Consider the following 16604-nt stretch of genomic DNA (forward strand, 5'->3'; position numbering starts at 1 on the left):
GTCAGTGTGCTAAATTACCTCACTGCTGTCCTATCTTAGAAATTCAGACAGAGACATAAATAATCAATGCTACTATCACTTCTAACCTGACCTCCCCTAGTGAAGAGAAAAAGCAGCAGTGCCACAGCCTCTGTCTTTCTGGCACAGTGAGTGAGACCACTGCAGCATAAATTAGAAGATCTGAAACAGCCCTTTACCAGTGCCAAATGCAACTTTTTATAGCATTTTTGGAACTCTGGGAGGGCTTCCCCAAACAGGCTCTTCACTAACAACTGCTAGAGAGGAAATACAGAGTTTCTTGCACATGCTCAGATTTTGCAGTGGGAGTACATCAGTGTCACTTGATTTAGTCTCTTGTATGATCTTTTTCCAACATGGTACAGATCATACAAGAGACTAAATGCACAGTAGAATCTCCTTAGGTAGAAATCCCATGTGTGTTTGGTAAGAGTATAGTGATAGGAGTATACTACTGTCTACCTGGCCAAAATGATGAGATAGACAATGGCATGCTATGAGAAATCAGGGAAACTAATCAATTTGGCAGTGCATTAATAATGGGAGTGTTCAATTACTCAATATATTGACTGGGTAAATATAACATCAAACATACTAGAGAGGTAAAGCTCTTGGATGGAATGAATGATTGTTTCATGGAGCAATTGGTTCAGGAACTGACGAAAGAGGGAGCTATTTTAGGTCTTAATCTTAGTGGAATGCAGGATTTGGTGACAGAGGTACTGGTGGTGGGGCTACTTGGCAATAGTGATCATGACATGATCACATTTGAACTAATGACTGGAAGGGGGACAATATGTAAATCTACAGATTTAACACTAAACTTTCAAAAGGGAAACTTTGCTAATATGAGGAAAATAGTAAAAAAACCCTGAAAGGTGCAGCTGCAAAAGTTAAGAGTGTACAACAGGCATGGACATTGTATAAAAATACCATCTTAAAAGTGCTGTTAGGAACCGGAGAGTGGACCCTTGTTCCAAGGTAGAGTCTGCACTGCCGAGAAGGAAGAAAACCCTCGTCGGTCTCCACCGTCAGATGGCGAGGCCTGTTGAAGATGTTGAGAGGACGACTTCACCCTGGAGGCTCGTGATCCCCCCAGGAGGAGCCCGTAGGGACACGGCCGCTGGGACTTAGGTGACTCCCTGAAGAATGAAGATGGTCTGGATGCAGGCGTCTCCTACAGGTCGTGGTTTCTAGATGGCTGGCGCCTCCAGCAGGTCGTGAGAAGTCAGGGAGTATAGCAGAAGAGTAGTCCTAATCCAGTCCAAGGGTCGAAGTCCAGAGAAGGGTCGAAAGCCGGTCCAGAAGCAGGCGGGAGAATGGTCCGAAGCCGATCCAGGAGCTGAGAAGGAGAAGGGTCCAGAGCCAGTCCAAGTTGATAACAGAATACACCACCACCAGTCCGAAGTCAGGGGTCCAAGAGTCAATCCAACTGGGAGAAGCAGAAGCGGGACGAAGCACGGAACCAGGAACACCAAAAACTGGAACAGAGCACAGACCTCAATACCAAGGCAAGGTCTGAGGAGCAGACCTTGCCTTTAAATACAAAACCCTGGAGGAAGTGCTTCAGAAGGGAGCCACGACACTTCCTGTCATGGCCCCTTTAAATCCTGTCTTCAGCCACGTGCGCGGCCCTAGTGCAGCTGAGAAGGGGGCGGAGTCACAGCATGGATCGGAGTCACAGCATGGATCAGAGTCCCGCGGCCGGCCAAGCAGCGGCCCAGGCCGCACGGAGAATGCCGTCGGAGGCTCCCTGCACCTGCAGGAGCCTCTGCAGAGACCCGATGCCGCGAGTAAGTGTTAGGTCCCGGCCACGGACCGCCGCAGCCGGCAGCCATGACAGTCAACCCCGGTCGCGGACTGCTGCGGTCGGCGGTCATAACAAGTGCAGTCCAGATGTATTTCACGCATTAAGAAAGGACAAAGGAAGGCCAAACAATTACTGGCATGGTTAAATGTTGAGTTGAAAGAAACTATTTTAACGAAAAAACATCCTTCAAAAATTGGAAGAAAGATCCATTTGAAGAAAAAAGGCCATTGTGGAAAGACTAAATGAATTCTTTGCTTCCGTGTACTAATGAGGATGTTGGGGAAATATTGGTTCTGGAGATGGTTTTCAAGGGTGATGATTTGGATGAATTGAACCAAATCACGGTGAACCTGGGAGATGTAGTAGGCCAGGACTTACAAACTAAAGAGTAACAAATCCCCTTAACTGGTTGGTATGCACCCCAGGTTCTAAAAGAACTAAAAAATGAAATTTCAGATCTATTAGTAAAAATTTATAAATTATCATTAAAATTATCCATTATACCTGTAGATTGGAGAATGGTCAATGTAACCCTGATATTTAAAAAAGGCTCCAGGGGTGATCCAAGAAACTATAAACTGGTGAGCCTGATTTCAGTGCTAGGAAAAGTAATAGAAACTATTCTAAAGAACAAAATCACAGAACATATAGAAAGGTATGGATTAATTAACACAGCCAGCATGGATTTACCCAAGGGAAATCTTGCCTCACAAATCTGCTTAATTTTTTTGAAGGGGTAAATAAACATGTGGATAAAGATGAACCAGTATATATAGTGTACTTGGATTTTCAGAAGGCATTTGAAAACTCCCTAATAAGAGGCTTTCAAAAAAACTAAAAATTCATGGCGTAGGAAGCGATGTCCTTTCATGGATTGCAAACTGGTTAAAAGGCAAGAAACAGAATAGGATCAAATGGGGTGCTGTGTTTGTGTAACTACTTCCAACCTGCCTATATCCCTGTATCTGTGTGTGTCTAGGAGCTGCTGTATATCCTGAACCTTTTCTTATATGGGTGCCTATAGCCTCGTTCTGGATGGGGTAGTGATGATTGGCCCAAGGGCATTTAAAAGTAAGTCGGGTAGAGAGAGAGACACTGGATTACATCATGAAGGCACTGCTCATGTAAAAGTCTTTTAAAGAAAAATTGTAAGTACAAGATCCCTATAGATAGTAGAGATGTGCAATCGTTTTTCACGATTTAGTCAATGCCAACGACATTGTCTAAATCGTCATTGTTGGGGAAGTTGGGAAAAAGAATCAAAATTCCACGAATTTTCGGGTTAAAGTCGGTTTTTTTATTACTGCGCACTAACGGATGTTAGTGCGCATGGACTATCCGTTAGCGCGCAGTCGCTGGACGTAGTGCGCAGTACATGGCGCCTCACCATACTGCGCACTAACGGATTATTAGTGCGCACTCGGTACATGGCAGTGCGCGGTGATATATGTTAGTGCGCACTAACGTAAATTGATACTAAATTGACACTTTTTTTTAAATTGAAGGTTGAATATGTATTCCTATTGGGTGTCTTCTTGTTTTTTATTCATTACCAAGGTTACCAACAGCCAAGGTGCTGTTTTTTACAGATTGTTTTATATGGGGGATGGGGAATGGGAATGGGGGATAGAGCTATTAGCTTGAAGTTCTAATCCTACTGTAGTAGTGTGTCTGTGGATATTGTGATTAGGTCATCAATCATGTGACTAGAATTTGTTTGATATATTATGCATAATATTCATTTGCATCATTTTTGAATTGGCCACTTAAATTAATAGGTTTATTTTCCCTCCTACTTTTAGTCAATAGGTAGCTATAATAGCTATATAATAAGGGGTGCTCTGCTTATGTGTTGCTTTTGTTTTGTGGGTTTGAGGAGAAAACATCAGTCAATCAGTCATTATAGCTAGCTGCAGCTGTTGATTGATAGCTAATATTATACAGCCTTTATTGTTATTAATAAGGGGTAGCTGCTAGCTGGCTTAGCTGCTAGCTGATACTAGTATCAGCCTATGATACTAGCCAGCCAGCCAGCCAGCCAGTAGCCATTGCCACTAGCCACAGTAGCATATAGCTACTGCTAGCAGCCAAGTACCACTAGCCAAAATAGCCAATAGCCACAACCAGTGAGCTGAGCTGAGCTCTACTCTTTTTTTCTGTTTCTTGAGTGAGCTCTTCGTTCGCAGCATTCCTAGCCTAGGCATAGGCAGGCACCAGCACTCCAGTCCAGCAGCAGTGCTTGCTTATAAAGGACAAGGTAGGTGCTTTGACTGCTTTCTGAACATTGTAGCAGTAGAGTTTTAATAGATTTATAAATATATAAAATTATATAATATTATATTTATCAATATTATATAGATGTATGTGTAATCTACTAGATTTATCACTAATAGTGTTTATAGCTAGCTAGCCATAGCCAGTGACACTAGGCTAATAGCTAGCTTGGCTATTAGCCTAGTGTCACTGGCTATGGCTAGCTATTAAAGCCAGTGAGTCACTACTATCAAATCAATTCTACTACTAAACCTATAATTGGCCAATAGTCTGTCCAATATCCTATATTATGTTTCTTGTGCTTGGCTTAAGGCTTCTGCTCCTGTGTGTGAGATTTGTGGGTAAGACTTGAAGTGGGAGGGAGAAGTTATTTTAGTCCAAAGAACAGAATAGGCCTGAAAAGGATATGAAAAAATAAGAATAGGACTTCTCTAACCTCAATGCTTGGCTTGCATGTAGTATTAACAGAAAAGCCTAGCCAGTCCTGCCAGGAGGCTAATGTAATGAGTGAACTGAAGTATTGCAGCCTAGTTTCAGTCTCAGTCTGCTGCAGTTTGATGCTCTGGCCAATGCATGGTATAAATTGCAATATAATATATTAGTAAGTATACTATATCAAATTATCAATTGTCAGTGTCACTCACTGACTAATAAAAAATAATCACTATATCCTTCTTTGTCCTGTGGTCTGGGGGTAGCCTTAGCAAGCAATAGCTAGCTAGCTAGCTAATGCTATTAGCTCAATAAAGTTTTAAATATGAATACCAAACTAATTTATTAACTTGTTTAATGTACTATATTTATTATATATTTCTTTGACCACAGGATCATAATGCCCCTACCAGTACCCTCTGGAAAAAAACGTGTTGCTAGTGATAGTGCTACTGGAAAGAGCTGTCTGCCAGTCCCTAGGAAAAAACTGCGATTTTTTGAGAAGAAAGAGGATGTAGAAGTGCAAGGAAACTTGTTGCAAGGGAAGGAACGAGCAAAATTTGAGGGAAAGGTGAAAAGATTAGATGAAAGAATGGTGATACAGAAAATATTTGATGATGATGAAGAATCAGATATTGAGGAGGAGGAGGAGGAGGAGGAGGAGGAGGATGATGATCAGGAGTTTTTGGCTAGTAAACATTCAGAGGAGAAGGAGGAGGAGGAGGAGAACAGAAGCAATGACAATGTTAGTCAGATTGCAAAACAAACAACTACTGCCAGTGCCAGCAGTATTGCTGGTACCCTGTCCCCTACACCATTTGAACATCCACGTGTGACTACTACTACTACTACTACTATTTCTACTACTAGTATGAAAATGACAAGTATCCAGCCTAGAGTAAGGAACAGTACAAGGACATCAAAGATTTGGAATCATTATCATGTTGTGGCTGACCAGAGATTTGGACAATGTATCCATTGTAAAAAGATGGTGAGCCGTGGAAGAATTATTGGACATCTTACTAACAGCAACATGAAATATCACCTTGAAAGAGAACATAGAGCACTGTTGCTTGCAGAAGAAGCTGGTCCCACCGTGCTTGCCCAGGCTTCAAGTAAAGCAACAGGGAAGCAGCCACAGAAGGAAAGTAGTAGTACTAAAGAAGATACAGATTGTGTGCATCTGCAGAAGCAGCAGTCTCCTCTTCCTCATCCCCAGCAGCAGCGGCAAGCTACCATGGAGCAGATGGGGTGGTGTTCTTCTGCAATGTCACAGAGCAGGAAGCAGGCAATGTCTAAAGTGGGTACACGACATATTGCTCTAATGATTGCTTTGGATGATCAGCCACTGCAGATTGTAGAAAATGAGGGATTTAAGCGGATGCTCCATTATTTCGCCCCTTACTACAAACTTCCTTCAAGAAGTACATTTAGCCGTCAGGTGCTTCCTTCCCTATACAGAAAATGTCGTGCTGAATGCAGATTATGATGGCAAGGGCAAAGGGGAGGAGCATCCATCTCACCACTGATGTTTGGACTAGTATGAATGCAATGCATGCATATTTGTCTCTAACAGCACATTGGTGGCAGCTGGATGAGGCATTAATACCTGTAAGCACTAGCAGCATTGGCAGTGGCAGTGGCAGCAGCTCCAAAAAGGTTTCACCAGGATACCATTGGGCTTTACTGCATGCTCAAGTGCTAGACAAGAGACATACTTCAGAAAATATCTTACACGCAATTCAGGGGATGATGGAAAAATGGAATGGGCTCCTTAGAAGCAGTGATATGGAATGCTTAAATGGATTTTTCATTACTGACAATGGTTCCAATATTATTAAGGCTCTGGCTGATGGCAGATTCAGCGGCATCCGATGCTTTGCACATACCCTGCATCTGATAGTGAGGGATGCTTTGGGGCTTAGTGGCAAGGAAGGTGGTACTACTACTAGTTGTAGTAGTCAACTCCTGAAGCGGTTGATTGAAAAGTGTCGCAAAATAGCTGGGCATTTCAATCGTAGTGTAAAAAGTGGGAAGCAACTCAGAAAGAGGCAAATAGCAGTTGGCGCACCTTTGCACAACCTTCTTCAGGATGTGCCTACCAGATGGAATTCCACCTATCTTATGTTGGAGAGGTTGTCTGAACAGCAGACACCTCTTCATGATTTGGCAATGGCAACTGAAATTGGATTGGAAAATCCTCTTGGATGTCAGGACTGGACAAACATTGCACACATGGTGCATGTCCTCAAGCCTTTCAAAGTATATACTGATGCATTGAGTTCAGCTAATGCCACTTTGGGTGGTGTCATCCCTGTAATAAACTATCTGGAGGAGGTATTACAGGAATTTCTGCATCATCCAGATTTCTCTAAGGAAGTGTTAATGCTTGTTAAATGCTTAAAAGAGCAAGTTGAAAAAAGATTGAAACCTCTCATGCAAAGGGATTGCTATATGTTAGCCACGATGTGTGACCCACGTGTGAAAGGCAGTATTGCTCTCAAGAACAATGCTCTTACACATTGGAAAAAAAAGTTGATTACAATGGTTGAAAACATAATGTCTAACAGGGTCTGTTCCACTGGTAACGATGAAAAAGAATTAGTATTATCCTCTCAGTCTCCAACTCCATCCTGCTCAAGTACTAGTATGATCAGCTGCTCCCCTACCCCTTCCATAACACATCAAAATATGAGTCATTCCACATTTAATGAACTGCCTGCCATGTCACAAGCAATCGCATCAGCTGTTGGCAGAAGAGTTACTACTACTGAGTCCTACCTGCAGGAGAATGTTTCAGAACTGCATGTTAAGAGTTTTCTGTCTGAGCCAATTCAGAGCATGGACTCAGATCCCTTGAGATATTGGGCACAGAAAGCTTCAATGTGGCCTGATCTTGCAATACTAGCACAGCACTTTCTTTCCTGCCCGCCAACAAGTGTGCAAAGTGAAAGAGTATTTTCAATGACAGGGAACATAGTGAGTCCACACCGTGCACGTTTGTCTCCAGACTTAGTCGAGCAATTGGTTTTTATCAAAACGAACTTTCCACAGCTTGGGTATCCGAACTTTCCCTGTGACTGGGAGGAGTGAGCCTCTTGTCGAGGGCCGAGATCCAAGGTCAAGGGGTGGAAGAGAGGCTTGGCTCTATGCAGCTGTGCTCCCCGCATCGCTTGCTGGGGTGCCCGGCCACAAGAGGCAGCAGCGGCCACAACACTGCCGCTGCTGCCTCTTGTGGCCCACAGGAGAAGCCAGTCTGGGAGTCACAAGACATGAACACTCTGTCCTGCTGCGTCTCCAACACAGGCTTCTCACTCCCAGGCTCCTTTCCCCCAGTGTCTACCTCTGAGGCAGGCAAGTCCTCGCTGGGTTCTTCTGCCTCAGCGTCCATCTCCGACAGCATGATTGTGTGAATGAAGTATGAAAGAATTTCAGGCCAATACAATATAAAATTGCACTTACAGTGCACAGAGAGGTTGATACTCTAACAAAGTAGCTAGTGGTTGTACTAGTAGTAGCTAGCTACTAGCTAGCTACTACTACTAGCTACTACTTGGATATCCAGTTTATATCCAACTAGTAGCTACTACTACTAGCTACTAGTTGGATATAAACTGTTACTGTTATATCCACTACTGTAACAATATATTGATTAACCAAATATATACAAACACCCTTGAGTGTAATAAAAAGAGAAAACTGAGCACCCAGAAGTTGTACATTTCTGAAGGATTTTTTGTTCATGAGTCTGCTTTCTCCTAGTCCTTACTCCTACTTTAGTATCACAAGCATTAAAGTTTTTGCTTCAAATGGCTGTCTTGGTCATGGAGCAATTTTTGGCATTGACGTGTGAGTCATTGCAGTAGCTTGAGTGCTGCACACACTGCACACAGTGCACAATATTGTATTGGCCAGGTTGAAAGATGTGTGAATGGTCAGTAGCCACGGTTGAAGCCTTGACGTTGGCGCTACTGCTCACAAGTATACAACTTGTGCTAATTCAGCCAGACTGAATGTTGTATGGAAGTGTATGACTAACTTAGTTACTACTAAAACAATGAAATATGTTGGATTATAATAGACATACATCCGTACATGTCTGCTCTTTGTAATTTAGTAGTACCATACTATATTATTTATGAATAATTATTATTAGTTAAATGACTAATAAAATAATATATAAAAAAGAACAAACAAACATTTTGCACAATGTTAAAACATTTATTTTTTTTTACAAATATTTAACTATTAGAAGACATTAACAAATTACAATAGACAAACATTTTTGTCAAAAAAAATAAATTAAAATAAAAAAAAAACCAGCCCAGCAGCCCAGGTCAAGGCGAAATATGATGCCTTGACTTCATGATGTTGCAGCAGGGTCAGGCTCATGTGGAGAGGAGGGTGCCGCCACTGGAGAAACCTGCTCTGAAGCAGAGGGAACTGGCACCTCCTCCTCATGAGGCATCTCATGAGGAGGAGAAGCCATTTCCCTCTGCTCCTGAGGGGCCTCCTCCAGGGCTAACAACCTCCTCTCCACATTGCTGACACTGGCCTGCACCTCTCCGACCCTCTGCTGCAACATCATGAAGTCGGCATCATATTTCGCCTTGAACTGCCGTACTTCCTGCAGGATCTCCTCCAACTTTGAATATTGTGCACAACAGCACTTACAGGTTGGAGGAGATCCTGCAGGAAGTACGGCAGTGCTGGTGCTGGTGCTGGCACTGGCGCTGGCGCTGGTGGTGGTGCTGGTGGAAGTGGTGGGCCGCTGGCTGGTGGCAGCTTTATCTTGGCCTGTAAAGAAATTAAAAAAAAATAATAATTCAACATGAGACACAGAACTATACATTATACATACATTACACATAGTCAGATATGACAAATAAAAAAGCAAATACTGGATGCGTGCGAGCAAGTTTATAAAATAATCTACCCCTTATTTAGTTTATTGACCTTGAGGATTATAGAAAAATGAGGAGTCCATTGCAGGGGAGAAGGAGTGAGGGGGAGAGTGGAGGGATATCAAATCTATCAACATAGATTAGAGAGAATACATAATTTGAAGGATTGGAAGGAGAAATAATAGTCAATCTCAGGTTACACAGAATATGATGGTAGGAGATACACTACAAACCTCTTCTTTTTTTTCACCTTCAATTCTTTAGTTTACTATCATAGCCACTCAGTGTCATTTAATATATACAAATAAATAAATACACACTTCCCCCCATTCCCAATCCCCAGCCACTAAAACTGATTGATATAAAAAAAAAAGATTTTGTTTTTTCAGCCTCAGATAATATATACTACTTTACTGGCCGTGCCAAGAGATATATTATTTCCTACCTAGACCACTACTGGTTGCTGCCTCCGTCCTCCTCTGGTGACAGCTCTGCCTCCCACTAGGCCCAGGAAGCCCCGCCTCGTCCCTGCCTGGGTGTGGTTCTGTACAAGACAAATCAAAATTCAGAGAACAGTTAGAATTTTAAAAACAAGAATGAGATCAGACACAATGATTCATTCACTGTTATAGTAAAGAAACATTTTTAAACACAAATTCCATTACAATTAATTGAATACTTGTGTAATGTGTGTTGTTCTTGTGTAGTATTCTGAAAACAACTTACCAGGCACGGAACGGGCCACGGTTCGGCGGACCTCCTCGAGCCACCTACCCTCGTGCAATCGCAGATGGCGACCTGAAAATTAGAGGGATATACAGGAAAAAGAATAACATTGATTAATTTTTACAACATGCCCATGTTTTGCCTTGACCTACTAGATTATTTTTTATGCAACATACAAAAGTTAGTTATACATAAATACTATTTTATTTATATTTCAATGTGGCTTTCAAAAAAAATCCCAAATACCACCATTTCAAAACGATTAATATATAAATATCAATAATATACCACAGATAATTTTATTTCCTGTGTAGTCTAGTTATTAAGTATTAATACTAGTATAGTATAGGGTAAGGGTGGTACACTAGTAGCTAGCTAGCTAGTAGCTAGCTACTAGTATTTCTGTTTTTTTAAAATATATTTACTTAACATTATAACTTTTATTACTTATAGTAGTTAATTATTACATTATAATTATATAACTCAATGTATGCTACTAGTAGCTACTGTAGCTAGTATTACTATCATACTCTATTTAATTTTCAATGACAAAATAATATACATAATTTATAATTGAATATTATGATCAACATTATTATTTTCACCTTTCTTTTTCAGGTCTTCCACCTCACGAGGGTAGGAGGCCCGCCGGCAAAACTCCTCCTGGAGAGAGGCCCAGGCAGCAGTCTCCCTTTGCAGGTTAGGCCTGCTGCCTGGGGGGGTGTAAAGGTTCCCCTCATCCAGGAGCATCAGCCGGGCCAGGAGGTCCACGTCGGCCTGGGTAAAGCGGGGCTTCCTGGACCTTGCTGCCACCTTGGAGGAGGACGGTGGGGAGGAGTCAGACTCCCTCCCCCTGTCATCTGACTCCCTTTCACGTTCCATCCTACCATGAGAAAATAAAAAAGAAGATGAAAAAAAGTATGTGCTATAGGACAGCTGTTTGTTCAGAAGCTCACACACTAATGCAGGGAGGGGCTAGGCAGCTCCCCCCTGTCTGTGAAGCCAGCCCTCAGCCCTCACCCTCACAGTGACAGTACACTATTCAGTTCAGTGGCAGGGACATGGGGGGAGGGGAGGAGTGAGGGTCAGGCAGCTGAGCTCCCCCCCCCCCTGTCTGTGAAGCCAGCAAGCCTCTCACTACGTAATGCAGGCAGGGAGGGAGCTGTCTCAGCCCTCACTGTGAGGGTGAGGGCTGAGACAGCTCCCTCCCTGCCTGCATTACGTAGGGGGGGGGGGGAGCTCAGCTGCCTGACCCTCACTCCTCCCCTCCCCCATGTCCCTGCCACTGAACTGAATAGTGTACTGTCACTGTGAGGGTGAGGGCTGAGACAGCTCCCTCCCTCCCTGTCTCAGCCCTCACCCTCACAGTGACAGTACACTATTCAGTTCAGTGGCAGGGACATGGGGGGAGGGGAGGAGTGAGGGTCAGGCAGCAGCTGAGCTCCCCCCCCCCCTACGTAATGCAGGCAGGGAGGGAGCTGTCTCAGCCCTCACCCTCACAGTGAGGGCTGAGACAGCTCCCTCCCTGCCTGCATTACGTAGTGAGAGGCTTGCTGGCTTCACAGACAGGGGGGGGGGGGAGCTCAGCTGCCTGACCCTCACTCCTCCCCTCCCCCCATGTCCCTGCCACTGAACTGAATAGTGTACTGTCACTGTGAGGGTGAGGGCTGAGACAGGGAGGGAGGGAGCTGTCTCAGCCCTCACCCTCACAGTGACAGTACACTATTCAGTTCAGTGGCAGGGACATGGGGGGAGGGGAGGAGTGAGGGTCAGGCAGCAGCTGAGCTCCCCCCCCCCCTACGTAATGCAGGCAGGGAGGGAGCTGTCTCAGCCCTCACCCTCACAGTGAGGGCTGAGACAGCTCCCTCCCTGCCTGCATTACGTAGTGAGAGGCTTGCTGGCTTCACAGACAGGGGGGGGGGGAGCTCAGCTGCCTGACCCTCACTCCTCCCCTCCCCCCATGTCCCTGCCACTGAACTGAATAGTGTACTGTCACTGTGAGGGTGAGGGCTGAGACAGGGAGGGAGGGAGCTGTCTCAGCCCTCACCCTCACAGTGACAGTACACTATTCAGTTCAGTGGCAGGGACATGGGGGGAGGGAGGAGTGAGGGTCAGGCAGCAGCTGAGCTCCCCCCCCCCCCTACGTAATGCAGGCAGGGAGGGAGCTGTCTCAGCCCTCACCCTCACAGTGAGGGCTGAGACAGCTCCCTCCCTGCCTGCATTACGTAGTGAGAGGCTTGCTGGCTTCACAGACAGGGGGGGGGGGAGCTCAGCTGCCTGACCCTCACTCCTCCCCTCCCCCCATGTCCCTGCCACTGAACTGAATAGTGTACTGTCACTGTGAGGGTGAGGGCTGAGACAGCTCCCTCCCTCCCTGTCTCAGCCCTCACCCTCACAGTGACAGTACACTATTCAGTTCAGTGGCAGGGACATGGGGGGAGGGGAGGAGTGAGGGTCAGACAGCTGAGCTCCCCCCCCCCCTGTCTGTGAAGCCAGCCAGCCTCTCATGCAGAGAGGGAGCTGTCTGACACTGACAATTTCTGTTAAACTTTTTTTTTCACTAAATTAGCATAAAATTAAATGAAGTACTTTTGTGTGTTAAACTTTTAATTTCCCCTAATGTAAGTAACTTCATTTAATATTATTTTTATATTATTTTATGCTACTTCACCGAAAAAAAGTGCATTAACTATTTCTTAACCAACTAAGTAACTACTAGTAAAGTAATACTGTTGTATAAAAACTAAAACAAAATCTTATATATTTATTATATTATACACTTACAGTGGTAGAGTTGATGATAATGTGGGAAGAATGAATCAACGTCTGTTGAATTGATGATTGATTATTATATTACTGGTGTCTGTAGTATACTGCTGCTCACAGTGCTCAGAGTCAGCTCACTGCGCGTGCTGCTCAGCTCACTGCTCTGTCTCAGAGACTGCACGTAGTAAGAAAATAATTATTAGTGCGTGTATTTTAAGCAAAATGGCCTCCGGGGACCTCACAGAGCATGCTCAAGGTAGTGCGCACTAATCCGCGATAGTGCGCACTAGCCAGCGATAGTGCGCACTACCTACGGATGATTTAAAATACTGGTTCTACATTCCCATTGCCTGTTTTCCAGGTGGTGCGAACCAGTGGGAGCTGGGAACCGTACATTTAGCTAACGGACTCCTTAAAAATTGATACGTTTTACTTAAAAGTTGCAATTTTTGGCTGTGCGCACTAACTTTAGGTAGTGCGCACTAACGGTAACAGTGAGCGCACTAACCCCGGTAGTGCGCACTAACTACGGATGATTAAAATACTGGTTCTACATTCCCATTGCCTGTTTTCCAGGTGGTGCGAACCAGTGGGAGCTGGGAACCGTACATTTAGCTAACGGACTCCTTAAAAATTGATACGTTTTACTTAAAAGTTGCAATTTTTGGCTGTGCGCACTAACTTTAGGTAGTGCGCACTAACGGTAACAGTGAGCGCACTAACCCCGTTAGTGCGCACTAACTACGGATGATTTAAAATACTGGTTCTACATTCCCATTGCCTGTTTTCCAGGTGGTGCGAACCAGTGGGAGCTGGGAACCGTACATTTAGCTAACGGACTCCTTAAAAATTGATACGTTTTACTTAAAAGTTGCAATTTTTGGCTGTGCGCACTAACTTTAGGTAGTGCGCACTAACGGTAACAGTGAGCGCACTAACCCCGTTAGTGCGCACTAACTCCGTTCGTATAAAAAAACCAAAACACACGCGAAAAACTAAATTTTTAAACGAATCGGTCGACCGAAGCCAGACCCGATACCTAAACACGAAGCACATCTCTAATAGATAGTATAATAGAATAGATATATGCATAAAACTAAATGTCTGTTATATTTTTTTATAAAAAAGACATGTGCTCTAGAGATTGGTAATGCTGAGCTGGATAGAACTCATCCCCCCCAAGGCCCCTGAAGCAGGCAGGCCACTGCCAAAACATGGCCGATGTCGGGCGGGCAGGTCACCCCGACCCCACAGCAGCGGCAGGAACCGAGTTGGACCACTACAGAATTGATAAGTACCCAAAAGGGGCATGTACAGGGAAGGTCGGGGTACCTGCCAGGGAGTGGATACCAGACACCCAAGTACATGAAAAGAAAAAATAAAGAAAATAAAATTGAAGAAAATAATAAAGAGATTTGAAGAACAAACACGGGGGCTTTTTAGGGAGACAATCACACAGTGGTTGCCTCACACATAGCAACCGCACATTGCTATATCGGGGAGTTCCCTTGATAATTGGTTGTTTATTTTCTCTTGAAAACAAGGGAATGAGGTTTGGTTATTGTTAGGTGATTACTGTCATTAGTAGCACTTTCCAGCACTTTCCAGCACTAATGACAGTGATTACTGTCATTAGTAGTACTTTCCAGGTACTTGTAACCTGGATTGGCCACTGTTGGAAACAGGATGGTGAGTTTGATGGACCCTCGGTCTCATCCAATATGGCAACTTCTTATGTTCTTAGGTAGCAGCTATAGGCTAAATTAAAAGATGCTGCACTGTGATTTGTCTTCTGGTTTCCTTGCCAACTTGTCCTGCCTTGGCTCTGAGAAGGCTAGGATATCATGCAGGCAAGAGTTGGTTGCTATAGTTAGCAACTCATTATTTGCTCAGCAGTACACTGCCATTGACCTAAATGTGTCATAGACTTGAATAGAAAAGATAAACAAATGAGATGAAAATTTCCATATGAATCCATGAACCCCCCTCCATTCATTTCAGGGGTCCACAAATGAAACAAAAATGGACTCATTCATTTTACCCATTTGTTTCAAATGAATGCACATCCCTAAATAATTTGGACTACATTATCAAATTGCTCTCACCCATCTGACATTCAGGTGTATATTCAGTTCACACACTTGTTAACTTATCCAAAATGTGTATTGCTTAATGAAAAAAAATGTGCTTTTCTTTAAATTACTCACAGTGCTTTCCTAAGAGGTATATTTAGTGCACTACTTATGCTGGAAACTTGGCTCCCTGGTGTTTTGTGAGTTTAAAATGTCACTATTAGTGGCACTTGATGGTGTGTAGTGGTATACTAATGGATGCTGAAGAGTATGCTATAAGTACTATATCAGACATGACTTTTGAAATGTTATTTTCTGTGGCTTGCAGAAGCTAGGTATAGATTTTTTGATTAAAAAATAATTCAGAGTGCAGCTTCACTTTCCAAGGCAAAAAGTGGTGAGGCTTTTGATATAAAAATCATTGACAAGCTGGAAGAATATCAGCACATCAGCCTGACACATGGAGGTTTTCACACCAGTGAATAGGAGAATCTGTTATACCTAAATCCACTTGACCGGTGGGGACAGCCACAACACTTGACCTCATCATTTCAGCATGCAATGCATCTAGCAATATTATTTTTAAAGGGGCAGGATCTATCCTTCAGCTCTCCCAACAGTTTCACCATAGCAATCCCAGTTAATGAAAGGAATCCCTGCTTTTGCTGGCAGTGCAGACCAATAAAAAAGAAGGGGAAAGAAGCAAACAAGCATTTTTTTTGTTGCACTGTGTGAAGCTTAATCCAAATAAGGATAAGTGTAGCTCTTTTTGATGCTTCATCATTATGAAAAAATGTAGCTGGGCTGGTAAATGTGTAACAGCTGGCAAGAGTCTGGTGCCAAGTCTTATTATAGAATACAGAGCACTCTAGCACAGTGAAATGTAACTGTGATTCCCAAGGCACACTCAGTTTGTTGGAAATGTCTATTTTTTTTAGTCTGTTGAGTTTGTATAGTTTAATTGAAGTAAAGGGCTAGACGCAAAATTACATCCTGTAGTTCAGGGCTTCCCAAAGTTGTCTTGGGGACCTCACAGCTAGTTGGGTTTTCAAGAGATCCACAATTCATGTGCATGAGATAAATCTGCATACATTGGAGAGCCAGGATCTACACATTTACTTTATGAATTTCATTGTGGACATCCTGAAAGCCTGACTGATTATAGGGTTCCTAGGATCAGTTTGGGATGCTTCGTTGCAGTTGAAGAGTTCATAGAGAAAGACTAGATAAGAATTAGGCTATGAAAATTAGATACATAGCCCATCTTAGTATTCCATCAGCTGCAAACAAGTTGTTATATAATAAGTGCTCATTGTATTTCATTTTTATTTGTTGTCTGTTATTTTCCTGTGCTTGTCCCTAAACTGATTTAATCCCTGCTTCTAATCAGAATCTAACCCAATTTTAAATTCTACCACTCCTGATAATCAGTTTGCATCCCATAGTTGCCTTTTATGCACCTACCTGGAGACGCCAGAGTTTCTGTACTGTGAAGCCTTTATATGTGACTTTTTGCCTTTTCTTCCCCCATTACACTGATGGCCATTAAAAACTGATGGGTATACCAGCATGGATGCAATGAAAACAACGGGTCTTTTCATA

Source organism: Rhinatrema bivittatum, chromosome 9 (genome assembly GCF_901001135.1).
Source record: "Rhinatrema bivittatum chromosome 9, aRhiBiv1.1, whole genome shotgun sequence".
Lineage (NCBI taxonomy): Eukaryota > Metazoa > Chordata > Amphibia > Gymnophiona > Rhinatrematidae > Rhinatrema > Rhinatrema bivittatum.